Source organism: Myotis myotis, unplaced genomic scaffold (genome assembly GCF_014108235.1).
Source record: "Myotis myotis isolate mMyoMyo1 unplaced genomic scaffold, mMyoMyo1.p scaffold_m19_p_5, whole genome shotgun sequence".
Lineage (NCBI taxonomy): Eukaryota > Metazoa > Chordata > Mammalia > Chiroptera > Vespertilionidae > Myotis > Myotis myotis.
In genome coordinates this window covers 476,207-490,691 of record NW_023416357.1, presented here as the reverse complement: position 1 = coordinate 490,691, position 14,485 = coordinate 476,207, and the positions used below count along the sequence as shown (strand labels likewise).

Below are 14,485 nucleotides of genomic sequence, written 5' to 3'. Positions count from 1 at the left end.
CTCCTCCCTTCCGCTCTCTCCAAAAAATCAGTGGAAAAATATTCTCCAGTGAGGATTGACAAAATAATAATAATAATAATAATAATAATAATAATAATAATAAAAATAAAAATAAAATAAATAAACACCGGAGAATTTACGCTGCCTAAAAGTGTACTAGTGGCTATGAATAGACATGAAGAAGACCTACTGCTGTATTCAAGGACTTCTCAGTCCATGATAGAGACAGATAAGAAAACTGGCAGTTTCAATCTAGGGTAGTAAGTGTAGGAACAGGGATGAAGAAGGTTCTGGACATCTTCCCAGGATAAGGGTAGAGGAAAGGCAGAGCCATAAGGAAGCTGACTTACACAGACAGAAGTCCCCACTCCTGACCCCCGATTGGTCTGTCCTCACGATTGATTCAAAGGGCACTGTCCCGATTGGTCAGAATACAGCCATGTGATTGGTTGGAGCTGCGAAGTTTCCATTGGTTGGAGGAGGCCTCAGTCCTATTGGGAGAAGTAGAAGTCTAGGAACTCCTTTAAAAGAGCTGGCTCAGATGGCAGGAACAGCATTTGGTCTAGCCTTATCCCCTGCAGTTTGCATGAGAGGCCCCTGTGCAGAAATGGCTGCTAGGTGTTTTTTATTTTTTATATATTCTACTGATTTTCCACAGAGAGGAAGGGAGAGGGATAGAGAGTTAGAAACATCGATGAGAGAGAAACATCGACCAGCTGCCTCCTGCACACCCCCCACTGGGGATGTGCCGGCAACCAAGGTACATGCCCTTGACCGGAATCGAACCTGGGACCCTTCAGTCCGCAGGCCGACGCTCTATCCACTGAGCAAACCAGCCAGGGCTAGATTCTACTTTTTAAAATTTGAGCCCAGTTAGCTATCAGAAGTCCTTCTTACTAGCTGTCTTCTTCTTTTTTAAAAAATATATTTTTATTGATTTCAGAGGGGAAGGGAGAGGGAGAGAAAGAAACATCAATGATGAAAGAGAATCATTGATTGGCTGCCTCTGCATGCCTCGTACTGGGAATCAAACCAACTACCCGGGCATTTGCCCTTGACTGGAATCAAACCCAGGACCCTTCACTCCGTGGGCCGACGCTCTATCCACAGAGCCAACCAGCCAGGGCACTAGCTGTCTTCTTTAGGGTTCACACAGTTAGTGTTATTTTAAATGTTTTTCTGATTTCTAGTGAGAGAGAACATTTTTTCATATAATTATTGACATACATGACTAGCTTGTTCATATTCGCTTACTTTTTATGAGATAGTTATCTTTTCCTTAATGATTTGTAAGAGCTCTTGATATATATGGTATGCAAATCAAACACTGGATACAAGAAATAGTTAACGAGTATATATATGTTAACGTAAAAACATTCAAACCTGTACCGCTGCTGTAAAAGAGAAGGAATTCTTGCCATTTGCAACAGGATGGATGGAGCTAGAGAGCATTATGCTAATCAAAATAAGCCAGTCAGAGAAAGGTAAATATCCCATGATCTCACTCATTTGTGGAATATAATGAACAACATAAACTGATGAGCAAAACCAATGGACACAGACAGTAGGGGGGTGAGGGCTTGTGCTTGGGGGCGGGGGAGAGGTTATGGGGGAAAAAAGGAGACTCACGTACTACTATAAACCAGCGGTTCCCAACCTGTGGGTTGTCAAAGGTTGTTTCAAAACGACCCTCTCACGGGTCGCCTAAGACCATCGGAAGACACATATATAATTACATATTGTTTTTGTGATTAATCACGATGCTTTAATGATGTTCAATTTATAACAATGAAAATACATCCTGCATATCAGATATTTACATGACGATTCATAACAGTAGCAAAATTACAGTGATGAAGTAGCAACGAAAGTAATTATATGGTGGGGGGTCACCACAACATGAGGAACTGTATTGAAGGGTCGTGGCATTGGGAAGGTTGAGAACCACCGATTTTCAGCGTCTAAACTCTAAAGGCTTTTCCACGAGGCCAAGTGACCACCAGACCGGGACATTCATTTAAAGCCGCGTGGGCGGCGCGGGACGGACGCTGCAGGCTCAGCCCGGCACCATGGCCATCGCCCCGGGGCCCTGCCGACACTCGGAGAGTCTGCGCCCGGCTCCCAGGAGCGTCTGGCGGCGGCAGCACCGGCTCCCGCGGGCCAAGGGCGTGTGCACCAGCGCCGGACCACCGGGCCAGCACCGCCCGCGCTTCCCCGCGTGGAACCGCGCATCGCGAGCACGTGATCCGCGTCCGCCCGGCCCAGCGCGAGGCGCGCGCGGCTTCCCCGGCTTTGGGCTGCGCGGCCGCCTCCCGGCGCGGCGTTCCGACCTGGTCTACGGGTCCCCCGCCGTGTAGGCCCTGGGCGGCCCCAGGCGGGGCGAGGGCCCGCGGAGAGGCTCCGGGGGGCGGGGGGAGGCGGGGAATCCCCCTTCCACCGAACCTTCCCGATTGTTCCCGGCGCGCACGTCAGCAGCAGGGGGTAATCCCCGCTCCAGCTGCTGCTGACGTCACCGCGCGGGCCCCGCCCCCGCCCTCGGGGCCTCCTCGCGGCCCCGCCCCGGCGTAGCCCCGCCCCCTGACGTAGCCGCGCCCCGCCCCGCCCCTTCCCGGCCGCCGGCGTAGAGGGCGGGGCGTCTCCGCGGCGCGTGTGCGGCTGCGCGGGCCGGAAGGTTCTGAGGTGGAGGCGCTCCCCGTGCGGCCCCGCCCAGTCGGCTCCTGCGCTCGCGGCGGCGTCTCCACACCCGGCCTCGCTCCTGCTGGTCCGCGCCCCGCCTCCCCTCCCTTCCCCTCGGCCCTCCAGTTCCGTCCCTGCCTCGCCGCCGTCCCTCATCTCGCGAGACTTGTCCCAGAATATTGCGGACCGGGTCGGCGCCATTTTGGGACGGAGACTGGTTGTGGGGGAGGGAAAAGCGGCAAAAGGGGATTATTCAAAGTACCGAGAGCCTCGTCCCGGACCCAGCGCCCGCACCCCAGCCCGGGCACCTGCGGGGGCCGAAGGTAACGGGGGTCGGGGCCGCGCCGGCGTCGGCGGGTGGCGTGTGGGCGTCGGGCCGGGGTCGGGGCGGCGTTGGCGACGCGCGGTGCGAGGTGCCCGCGGACGGGGTGCGGGAGCGGGGCGTCGGGAGTGGGCCGGCGCGGGGCCGTGAGCGGCTGCGTGGGGCGGGCGGCGGGACGGCCGGGCCGAGCCGGGCGCTGGGCGGGTCGGGGCCTCGGCCGCGGTTTCGGCCGCTCCCGGCTCCCGCCCGGGTCCGAGCGGCCCTGCGTGGCGGGCGCGCCGGAAGGAGCGGTTTCCTGCGTCCAGGGAGCCGGAGCGCATCTGCCCGCGGAGGCCGGCTGGGGGGGCGGGGGGCGTCGCCCCTGGGCCCCTCTCGGCCCTCGGCCTCCGACCCCGCGGCTGCGCGGGGCGGGCTGCCGAGCGGCAGGGACGGCGGTGGCCGCGCACCTGTCCTCCCGGTGCCCGGGGCGGGCCCCGCGGACCGGTCCTCCTTGCGGGGTGCCGCTCTCCGGGGGGGACGGGTGCCGCGGAGTGTGGGCTCCTTACATAACCGCGGTACCGCGCCCCTTCCCGGGGCACCGACGCCCCTCCCCGCCCCCCGCCCCCACTGGGGAGCCCTCTGCCCCCCTGGCCGCTCAGCCCCTCGCCCCGGGGCCGCCCCGCTCCCGGGCCCCGCTCTCGGGGCGAATTCCTGGCTCCGCTGCACACCTCCGGCTAATGCAAGTTTGTTTGTTTTTTTGCACAACTTTTCCAGGTGATCGCCGTCGCTCAGGTGTGAAGATCCTCTCCTAGGCTGCGGGCCGGGACTTCCAGTGGCCATTTTGGAATTACAGTGCTTTCGGTCATTCCGCCCCAGAAGTTGGCTGAATGGGCGAGGATCGTCTCTGAAGCGAACGGCTCCGCGCGCTGCCGAGACGGGCGCCCGGCGGTCCTGACGGCGCGGCTCCCGCGGATTACATAACCGGTTCCGGGCTTCGGCTGCCGGCGTGTTTTCCGGTGTGTGTGTTTGTGTGTTTTGTGGCCTTCCCCACCCCGTGGTGGTGTCAGCCGAAACTGTAAGCGATGCCTGGTTCGTGCCTCGGGTAGTTTCGGAAGTTTCCGATTCCTGTTGAAATCGTGCCGAAGGTCCCTGCAGCTTATCCTCCTCAAAACTTGTGGGAATTTCTGACCTCAGCCCCGCGCGTGTCACAATGGGGCGGCTTCTCTAAATGAAGACACTGAAGGAGACCCGCTTTTTTCCTTTTCTCTTTTATTTACGTGGAAACCTAAGATGGTGCCGCTTCCCAGCAGCGTGGTCGTGCTGAGATAGCCGTGTCTCCGAGTGCTGCTCAGGAATGCGCTTCAGATGTGAAGCTTTCTTTTTGTTTTTGCTTTTTGGGTCATAAATTGGATATTTCATCTCGAGTGGATAAGTACAACACTGACAAGTACATGGAATAATAAAGAAGACTTGATCACCTTAAACCCCAGGAACTTGGCTAATCTGGAGGTAGCCATATGAAAACTTTAAACCTGAAGTATGGGTAGCTGACTTGAAGTAACTCTATGTCAAATAGTCATAGGTTAAGTATCTTTAAAGAACTTGGATTTTATTTCAGGGGATACAAAATAAAAAAACAAACTGGAAAACACAAAGATCACAGAGAAAAGCCCAACACCTTCTTGTGCGGTCCTGTTGGAATTTGTAAGTACTGTCTATATATGGTGAGCATGTCAAATGGACTTTTGTAAAATGCAATAAGGGTCAAGGTAGCCTTTGTTATTCTTGGAACCTTTCAGTGTCTCCCAATAATATTGCTCTGGACAATCTGAAAACAACTATTAATTTTAAATGAGGAAGGAGTTAAGGTTTAAGACTATTTCAGATCAAACAGTCCAAATTTTAATTTTTTGTGCTCCTAAAGTAAGAAGGTACATATGGCTGTTATTCACCTTAGGCTTTGTGGATTCCTAGATTGGTAGAAAAAACCCAAAAAGTTATTCATGTTTAAAATCTTATAGGGCCTGGTTTTTAATATGCTATTTCAGAAGTAGCTTGTTTTAAGGCATAAGTTTTAACATTTGAACCTATCATAGAAATTGTTTTTTATTTTTTTTAAAATGTGTTTTATTGTTTTTTTATAGAGAGGAAGGGAAAAGGGTAGAGAGTTAGAAACATCAATGAGAGAGAAACATCGATCAGCTGCCTCCTGGCACACCCACCACTGGGGATGTGCCCGCAACCAAAGTACATGCCCTTGACCAGAATCGAACCTGGGACCCTTCAGTCCGCAGGCCGACGCTCTATCCACTGAGCCAAACCGGTCAGGGCAGAAATTAAGTTTTTTAAACCTGTTGAAGTGGTTTTATTTCAAATTATTCCTTAAGATCTCAGCTCCGCCCTAGCTGGTTTGGCTCAGTGGACAGAGCAGTCGGCCTGTGGACTGAAGGGTCCAGGGTTCGATTCTGGTCAAGGGCATATGCCCGGGTTGCAGGCTCCATTCCTAGTAGGGGACGTGCTTATCAATGATTCTCATTGTTGATGTTTCTATCTCTCTCTCCCTCCTTCTCTGAAATCAATAAAATGTATTTTAAAAGGTGAATATTAATTGCCATAATAGAATTTTTTTGGTGAGTGAATTACCTTTTATTTAAAAAAATTGATTTTTAGAGAGAGAGGAAGGGGAGGGAGAGAGATAGAGATAAACATTGAATTTGTTGTTTTACTTATGCATTCATTGCTTGGTTCTTGTATGTGGTCCGGTCCTGTTTGAACATGAAACCTTGGTGTATCAGAATGGAGCTCTTTCCAACTGAGCTACCCAGCTAGGGCATGAATTATTTTTTAATATTTATCTTACGGGATTGAATGGTGTTTTTTTTGTTTGTTTGGTTTTAATTCAATATATTTTTACTGATTTCAGAGAGGGAGAGGGAGAGAGATAGAAACATCAATGAGACTCATTGATTAGCTGCCTCCTGCACGCCCCCTTGTGCACTGACCAGGAATGGAACTGTGACCTCCTGGTTCACAGGTCCACCTCAGCTGGGCCTTACTTGATTGTTTTGATAAATATTTTCTGGGCATTGAAATCTATAGTATTGGTAGCTATTGGAACAGTGACTGGGCTGCTGCTTATCCCCCCATAAGTACCTCTTTTTCTCCTATCCCATTTTTTCCTTTTTTTTCTCTAGTGCCTAAACTATAGGTCTAAAAATAACAATCACAATGGCTAACATTTGTAGATGGAGATTGTGTCATGTGTTTGCCTTGTACTTTACAAGGTATGTCTTAATTAGCATAATCCTATGAGAAAAGTACTATTACAGTGGCAGAGGTGAGAAAACTAAGATTTAGGGAGACTGAGACGGGCAAAGTTACCTTGGTTAGGGCCAAGGATAGATTGGCATCTTGACCAACTCTCCAAGCCCCATGCTAGTACTAGTAATCATTATTGTACCATACTTAACACTGCTTTGTGGATTTTACTTTATTAACTCAATTTTATTTGGGCATTATCCTGATATTTTTGTTTTTCTTTTCATATGCTGCTTCTTTGTAGTTAGTTTTGATTGCTATTTGGAGGAAGCTAAAAGATAGAAGAGAAACTTTTGTTGGTTTTGCTGTTGTTAGTAGCTATGAGTGATAACTTGGGTTAGCAAAGTATTAAAATGTGGGGTCAGGTTATATTGAGATCTCATGCACCCTTGCCTCTTTGCCCAGGTTTGGAGCTAAATGCATGTTAACTGTTTTACTTTTTCTCTGGCTTTGAATTGAGATTACTACATGGATTTTGTGTTTATAGCTGTTGACACTTTAGAATTGAGAAAGGGAGGACTAGTAGGAAAATAAGACTAATGGGAAACAATAAGGAAAGAACAGGAGTGAACAGAAAGAAGAAAATAAGATTTAGGGAGTTATAGATAGGAGAAGGGAATAAGGATGGAAATCTCTAGTCTGAAAGTAACATTAGCAAGTGAGCAGAGAACCTAAACCCAGGCCAAATTATCTAATTGTATTTGACGCAACCACCTTTTCTGTTTAATTTTTGATGAGAATGTTTAGGTGACAGTTTAGATCCAGGTAAGGGCAGTGATGCAGAAAGTGAGGAATGTCTGGGAGTTAGGAAAGGTTTTTGGTTTAGGATTTGGAATATCTAGAAAAGGGCGCATGTGACCTTGTATATTCACGTAACCTCTTTTGGCCTTAGTTCTTAATAAAACAGATGGAAATAATGCATTTGAAGGTTTTTTTGTTAATCATGGACTGTAATATAGATGTAAAGTCTTCTATATTTTAATATTCTGCTTAATACATTTTACATATCAAATCAGTATTTATAGTCTCTGAAATGACTTTTTCTCTTGTTGCGTTTATTTATTTTATTTAAATATACTTTTATTGATTTTTTTACAGAGAGGAAGGGAGAGAGGGGTGGAGAGTTAGAAACATCAATGAGAGAGAAACATCGATCAGCTGCCTCCTGCACACCCCCTACTGGGGATGTGCCCGCAACCAAGGTACATGCCCTTGACCGGAATCGAACCTGGGACCCTTCAGTCTGCAGGCCAACGCTCTAACCACTGAGACAAACCGGTTAGGGCGCATTTATTTTTTTAAAAAAATATTTATTTCAGACAGGAAGGGAGAGGGAGAGAAATAGAAACATGAATGATGAGAATCACTGATCAGCTGCCTCCGGCATGCCCCCTACGGGGTATCGAACCTACAACCCAGGCATGTGCCCTTGACTGGAATCGAAAGCGGGACCTTTTGGTGCGCAGGCCAACGCTCTATCCACTGAGACAAAACCGCTAGGGCTCTTGTTGCTTTTAATTGCATGACCTGCAATACTTATTCAGGCCCTGCCTCCTCATTTCCAGTTTCATTTATTATTCTAGCTTGGTCCTTGGCCAAGGAAATCACCTGTTAACTCACCTTTTTGCCTTTAGTTCCATTCCCTTTTCCCCATCCTCTCTCCTGTGGCCAGAGAATCTGAAGTATAGCCTTTTGTTTTGTCACTTTAGCAGCCCTTAGGTTGTGTAGGGGAAAGTAGGTTGGAAAGAGATTCGGTCCCTGCCTCTCCTTCTCTCCTTCCCTCCCAGTGTTTTGTGTGTCAGGAATTTCCAACATGAATTCTTTTTGGCTGCATGGGTGGGTGTGGGAGACAGTATAGCTAGAGAATTCTCTGAAATGGGTAATTTTAGGGGTGCTTAATGTATTTTCCTGGGGATCAGGTTCATAATTTTCAATAGAACCCTCACGAGAAACCAAAGTTAGAATTACTGATCAACCTTTAATGGTTGGGTCTCTCTCTCTTTTTTTAAACTTTTATCTGCTTTTTTCCTTTTTGTCAGTCGCCCCACCCATTAGTTACAGGCTTTTGCTCTGTATCCCTTCGAGTAATTGCTAGTTTCTGCATCTTTTTAGCAAGAAAAAGAGTTTTAACCTCCTAGTTAAATAGGTTATTTCCTTTGAAAGACAGAACTTGCAAATAGATTTTTAAAAATTCTAAAAATGAAAAATCGTCAGGAAGTTACCTTTACACATGCGTACTAGCTAAAGAAATTAGTTTGCTTTTCAGTGGACATAAATATATATCCTTTTAATGAGTGAGTTTTTAGAAATTTGGGGGCAGTTTAGCTGAGTGGTTCGGGTTCCATCCGGGTCTTTCATAAAGTCTTATGAATTGACCAGGGCTGCAGCCAATGAAAGGCTTGACGGGCTGGAAGACCTCCTTCCAAGTGGTGTTCTCATTGGCTGGCAGGTTGATGCTGGCTGTTGTCTGAAGGACTCAGTTCTTTACCCTTGTGTATATCCCCATCCAGCTGCTTGAGTTTTTTTCTTTCTTTAAAAATATATTTTTATTGATTTCAGAGAGGAAGGGAGAGGGGGAGAGAGAGAGATAGGAACATCAATGATGAGAGAGAATCATGGATGGGCTGCCTCCTGCACGCCTCACACTGGGGATCCAGCCCTCAACCGGGCATGTGCTCTGACCTGGATTTGAACCGTGGCCTCCTGGTTCATAGGTCGATGCTCAACCACTGAGCCATGCGGGCCTGGCCAGCTGCTTGAGTTTCTTTGCAGCATGGCAGCTGTGTCTCCCAGAGCAAGTGACTTGAGAAAAGGGATAGGTGAGGTGTGCCTTTTATGACCTACCTATTCTTAGAAGTCACATTCTTTTCATTAGAAACAAATCATTAAATCTAGGCTGCAGACACCATCTTCTATCAGAATTATTTGTGACATATTAAAAATCACAGTAGGAAGTAATCCTTCACGCCTCATAATTGTCAATATAACTAGCCAAAATTTTCACCCCACAAATAGGAAGTTGAACTATTATAAGTTTAGAGAAAAAAGTGTGTTCTAAATTTAAATGAATTTAGAAGGTATAATCCTTCTACCTTTCTAACCAGTGTATGAGATGGAATTTCCCACCCCTTCACACTAATCTCCCAAACAGTGTATGAGGGTCATAAACTTAAAGTTGGCCATTTTAGGTACTTTTGAGCATGCAGTTCAGTGTCATCTAGCACATTACAATGTTGTACAGCTATTACCACCACCCATCTCCAGAACTGCACCCAATTAAGCATTAACTCCCAATTTTTTCTCTCTCCCCAGCCCCTAGCAATTACTTTGTATTTCTATGAATTTGATTACTAGGTACCTCATTGTGCACTATTTGTTCTTTAGTGACTGGCTTGTTTCACTCAGATAATGTCCTCGAGGTTCATGCAAGTTGTAGCAGGTGTCAGAATCTGAATTTTCTTTTTAAGACAGGATAATTTAATGTATGTATATACCACATTTTGCTTATCTTTTTATCTGTTGATGGACACTTGGGCTGCTTACAGTGCTGCTGTGAACATTGGTGTTCATATATCGGTTTAAATCCCTGCTTTTAATTCTTTTGGTTATAAACCCAGAAGTAAATTTGCTGGATCATATGGTAATTCTATGTAATTCTTTCAGGAACTTTGTTTTTCATAGGGGCTGCACCATTTTTTACTTCTATCAGTTGTCTACAAGGGTTCTAATTTCTTTATATTCTTTCCAACACTTGCTGTTATTTTTGTGTGTGTGTATTTTAAAAATATTTTTTAATTTATTGATTGATTTTTAGAGAGAGAGAAAGAGGAAAAAGGGGGAGAGCGGGAAATACCAATTTGTTGTTCAGTTATTTTTTTTGCATTCATTGGTTGATTCTTTTTTTTAAATACATTTTATTGATTTTTCACAGAGAGGAAGGGAGAGAGATAGAGAGTTAGAAACATCGATCAGCTGCCTCCTGCACATCTCCCACTGGGGATATGCCCGCAACCCAGGTACATGCCCTTGACCGGAATCGAACCCGGGACCTTTCGGTCTGCAGGCCGACGCTCTATCCACTGAGCCAAACCGGTTTCGGCTGGGGCTCTGTGTTTTTGATGATAACCATCCTAATGGGTTTGAAGTGGTATCTCGTTTTTTTCATTGTGGTTTTTAAGAATGTATTTTTTTATTGATTTCAGAGAGGAAGGGAGGGGGAGGGAGAGATGGAAACATCAATGATGAGAGGGAATCACTGTTCGCTGCCTCCTGCATGTCCCCTACTGGGGATTGAGCTGGGACCATGCATGTGCCCTTAAACTGGAATCGCAGGCCCCGACCCTCTATCCACTGAACCAAATCAGCTGCAGTGGTTCTCAACCTTCCTAATGCCACGACCCTTTAATACAGTTCCTCATGTTGTGGTGACCCCCAACCATAAAATTATTTTCGTTGCTACTGCATAACTAATTTTGCTGCTGTTATGAATCGTAATGTAAATATCTGATATGCAGGATGTATTTAGGCGACCCCTGTGAAAGGGTCTTTCGACCTCCAAAGGGGTCGCGACTCACAGGTTGAGAACCGCTGAGCTAGGGCATTGTGGTTTTGATTAGCATTTCCCTAATGATTAGTAATGTCTTTTCATGTGCTTAGGCAATTTGTATACCTTCTTTGGAGAAAAGTTTATTCAGGTCCTTTGGCCATTTTTTAAATCAGATTGTTTTTGTGTTGAGTTGTAGGAGTTTTTTATGTTCTGGATATCAAGACCTATGATAATGAGCAGATCTTGATAACTAATATTTATCAATGCTTACCATGTTCCAGGCAGTGTTCTAAGTCTTTTAAGTATATGACATAAGGTAAGCCCCATACACACCGTGTGTGGGAAGGTCCTATTGTTGTCCTCATGTTACAGATGAGAAAATGAAGTCAGGGGATTTTAAGTTACTTCCCATATGACCAGTAAGTGACATTTCTGGATGCATACATTCTGTATCCAGAGTCTAGACTCCCAACCATTATGGTTCATAGTTTCAGTTTTTAAGGTGGTGATTGGAGGAAAGTACCATACTATTCTGTTTCAGGAACTTAGAAAATATTCTTAGCAACTACATTTTATTTTCCTTTTGATGATAGTTGTGACTTTCTTCAAATATACCTTTCGAATGGGTTTGATCTCAGAAGTATTTTCTTTTTGGCATAACTAATGTTTGTATAGTATCTCAGTTTTTCCCAATTACCTTGTGAAATAAATGCTATTTAATGGTTTTAAGAAACTTAGTCTGATATTAAATAATTTACTCAAGGTCCTCAGTAAGAGAGGGAGCCAGAATTTGAATTGTGTTATCTGTTTTCTGTTAGAGTTAACTTCTAGTGTTGTAAGTCGCAGAGTAGTGCTGTACAGTACAGCTTTGTCAGATAATGGACGTGTTCTGTGTCTGCACCGCTCCTTGTTGTAACTAGCCAGTAACGAGCATTTGAAATGTGGCTAGTTCAGATAAGGACCTGAATTTTAAGTTTTATTTAATTTTAGTTAAATTTGAATAACGAATATGGCTACTAGCTGCCATAATGGACAGCACAACTCTAGATCAATGATACAGAATTTAATTTTAACCATTCTAGTGGGTGTATAGTTTGAATTTGCATTGTAGTTTGAATTTGTATTTCCCTAATGATGTTGCGCATCTGTCTTTTTATGTGCTTTGGTGAGGTGTTAAACATCTTTTGTGCATTTAAAAAAATTCACTTGTCTTACTTAGTTGAAACAATTCTTTTTTTGGGAAAGAACTCTATATTCTACTTGGGTATGTGTATCATACAAATCTTTTGCGAATAATTTCTCCAGTCTGTGGTTTGTCTTCATTTTCTTAAGTGTGTTTAAGAGTAGACATTTTTTAATTTTGAGGTAAAATCGGTTAATTTTTGTTTCAAGGTTTGTGCTTTATTGTGTCCTAGGAAATCTTTGCCTAACCCAAGATCACAGGATTTTCTCCTGCTTTCTTTTAGAAATTTTATTGTTTCGCTCACATTTACAGGTCTATTGTCTTCTTTGCATGTGATATGAGGAAAGGGTTGAGAGGTTCTTTTTTTTTTTTAAGTGTAGATGTCCATTTGCCCCAGTTCCATTTGTTGAAAAGACGTTTTTTTCCATTCAGTCACTTTGAAATAACCTCTACTGAAAATCAGTTGACCATATGTGTGGAAATTTGTGGACTCTTCATTGGCATATATTTATTATGTCATTTCTATTGAGCAGTTGATAGAAATTATAGCATTTGATTTTTTCTTTATTTTAAAACATGATTGACATATTTTTGTTTTCTCAAATCTGCTATAGGAAATTGGATTAAAAGGGGAAATTGTTTTTTATGGGCATGTGAAGAAAGACCTGTTGCAAAAGAATGCCATTTTGAATTCATAGAGCAATCTGCTTTCCAGTGGCTTGAAATGTTTCTGTTACCTAATTTGTACCTGAGCATAATGGAAAACAAATGACAGTATTTCTGTATTGGAAATGAGGAAGTAGGGTCCAAAGTATCAACTTATTTACTGTGAAACATTGACTCAGCAGTGGATGTAGGATTTTTATCTCTTGAGCTGGTCTGTGTTAGTGATGGTCATTGCCTCAGCAGATGTTTAAGTGCCTGCTGTGCTGCACTTTTATTGGTGTTGGCCTTTTAGTAGCAAACAAGGCAAAACTAAGATTCCTAAATTCATGTAGTTTGTCTGTTCTGAAGTTCTGTGAATATAGAGTAAATAGAGCCCTTATTCTGAATCGTAGAGCATGTATGAGGGCTTATTTACTAAAGCTGAAGAAGACTAAACTTGGGGCTGTATGACAGTACCACCAGGTGAATGATGAAATCAGTTTCATGGATTACTAGCTATGTTGAAAACGACTTGAAAAGTGGGATTCACCTGATAAGATGGCTTAAGGACTATTGCAATGCAAGCTTAGTTGCCTTAGTTTTTTTCTATAACTCAACTGATAGTTTCAGATTTTTCACATGAATTACTCTTTGGTCTCGCCTCCACTAATATGAGTTCCTTTTATAGGAACTTGTAAACAGAGAAAAGGGAGTGAAAATGTTTTCACCTTACTCCTTTAAATTATCCTTTCGAGGGCTGAATTTAATGAGTACAAGAGTCTATTTGGGGACAAAGTTGGCTAGATTAGTGGAGAGCCAGTTGTGACTGCAGTGGTAGCTCAAAGTACTTGTCTTTTACCTGCCTAGGAAGAGATTGAGATTTGTACTTTGTGTAGTTTGAGATAGTTGTAAGACTAAATCTTACTCAGACCTTAGGGAAATGCTTCAGTACTTGATATTAAAGCTAGTCTTCTACACTAATAAAAGAGAAACATGTAAATTGGTGTCACTCAGCTACACCCACCAGCCAATCAGAGCAACTATGCAAATTAACCCAACAAAGATGGGTTAATTTTCAGGCATGGACTGAAGACTGACGAGGCTTGGCTTCTCCGCTGTGGCAGGACCAAAGGCCTGGGTCCTGGATGCCGGAGGAAAACTGGTGCAGGCAGCCAGGGGAAGTAAGGCCTATTGCACGAATCTCTTTGTGCAACGGGCCTCTAGTCCTATATAATAAAAGGGTAACATGCAAATTGACCCTAACAGGAGAGTGACTAGGATTCACTGGTCACTATGACACACAGTGACCACCAGGGGGCAGACGCTCAATGCAGGAGCTGCCCCCTGGTGGTCAGTGATCTCCCACAGAGTGAAGCTCTGCTCAGCCACAAGCCAGGCTGACTGCTGCCAGTACAGCGGTGGTGGTGGGAGCCTCTCCCGCCTCCTCAGCAGCGCTAAGGATGTCCGACTGCAGCTAGGCCTGCTCCCCGCCGGCAAGTGAACATCCCCCGAGGGCTCCCGGGCTGCCAGAGGCATGTCTGACTGCCAGTTTAGGCCCAATCCCCCAGGAAGCGGGCCTAAGCCAGCAGGTGGTCATTCCCCGAGGGTTCCCAGACTGCGAGAGGGCACAGGCCAGGCTGAGGGACCCTCCTGAGTGCACAAATTTTTGTGCACTGGGCCTCTAGTATTTTATAAGATAAGAAAGGTCTCTACCTAATGTATCCTGGGTTATTCATAGTGTATGTATGTGGGTGTGTATAGTGCTTAAGAATTTCAGCTGCCACTGATTAGTATTGTGACCTTAGGAACTCTATGT

At 45.1% G+C, this 14,485-nt stretch overlaps 1 protein-coding gene across 6 annotated transcripts in view; it reads left to right on the top strand.

Moving 5' to 3' along the window:
• Positions 1-2,708: 2,708 nt before the first annotated feature.
• Positions 2,709-14,485, top strand: part of GPBP1 (GC-rich promoter binding protein 1) — a 48,288-nt gene continuing 36,511 nt past the window's right edge. The window contains exons 1-2 of one of the 6 annotated variants that reach the window (XM_036307841.1): positions 2,709-2,999; positions 3,752-4,681. The gene's annotated coding sequence lies outside the window, so the exon portion shown is untranslated. Of the gene's footprint in view, positions 3,000-3,751; positions 4,702-14,485 lie in introns of all 6 variants that reach the window. The other 5 variants (XM_036307837.1, XM_036307836.1, XM_036307838.1 and 2 more) reach the window with 5 other exon arrangements.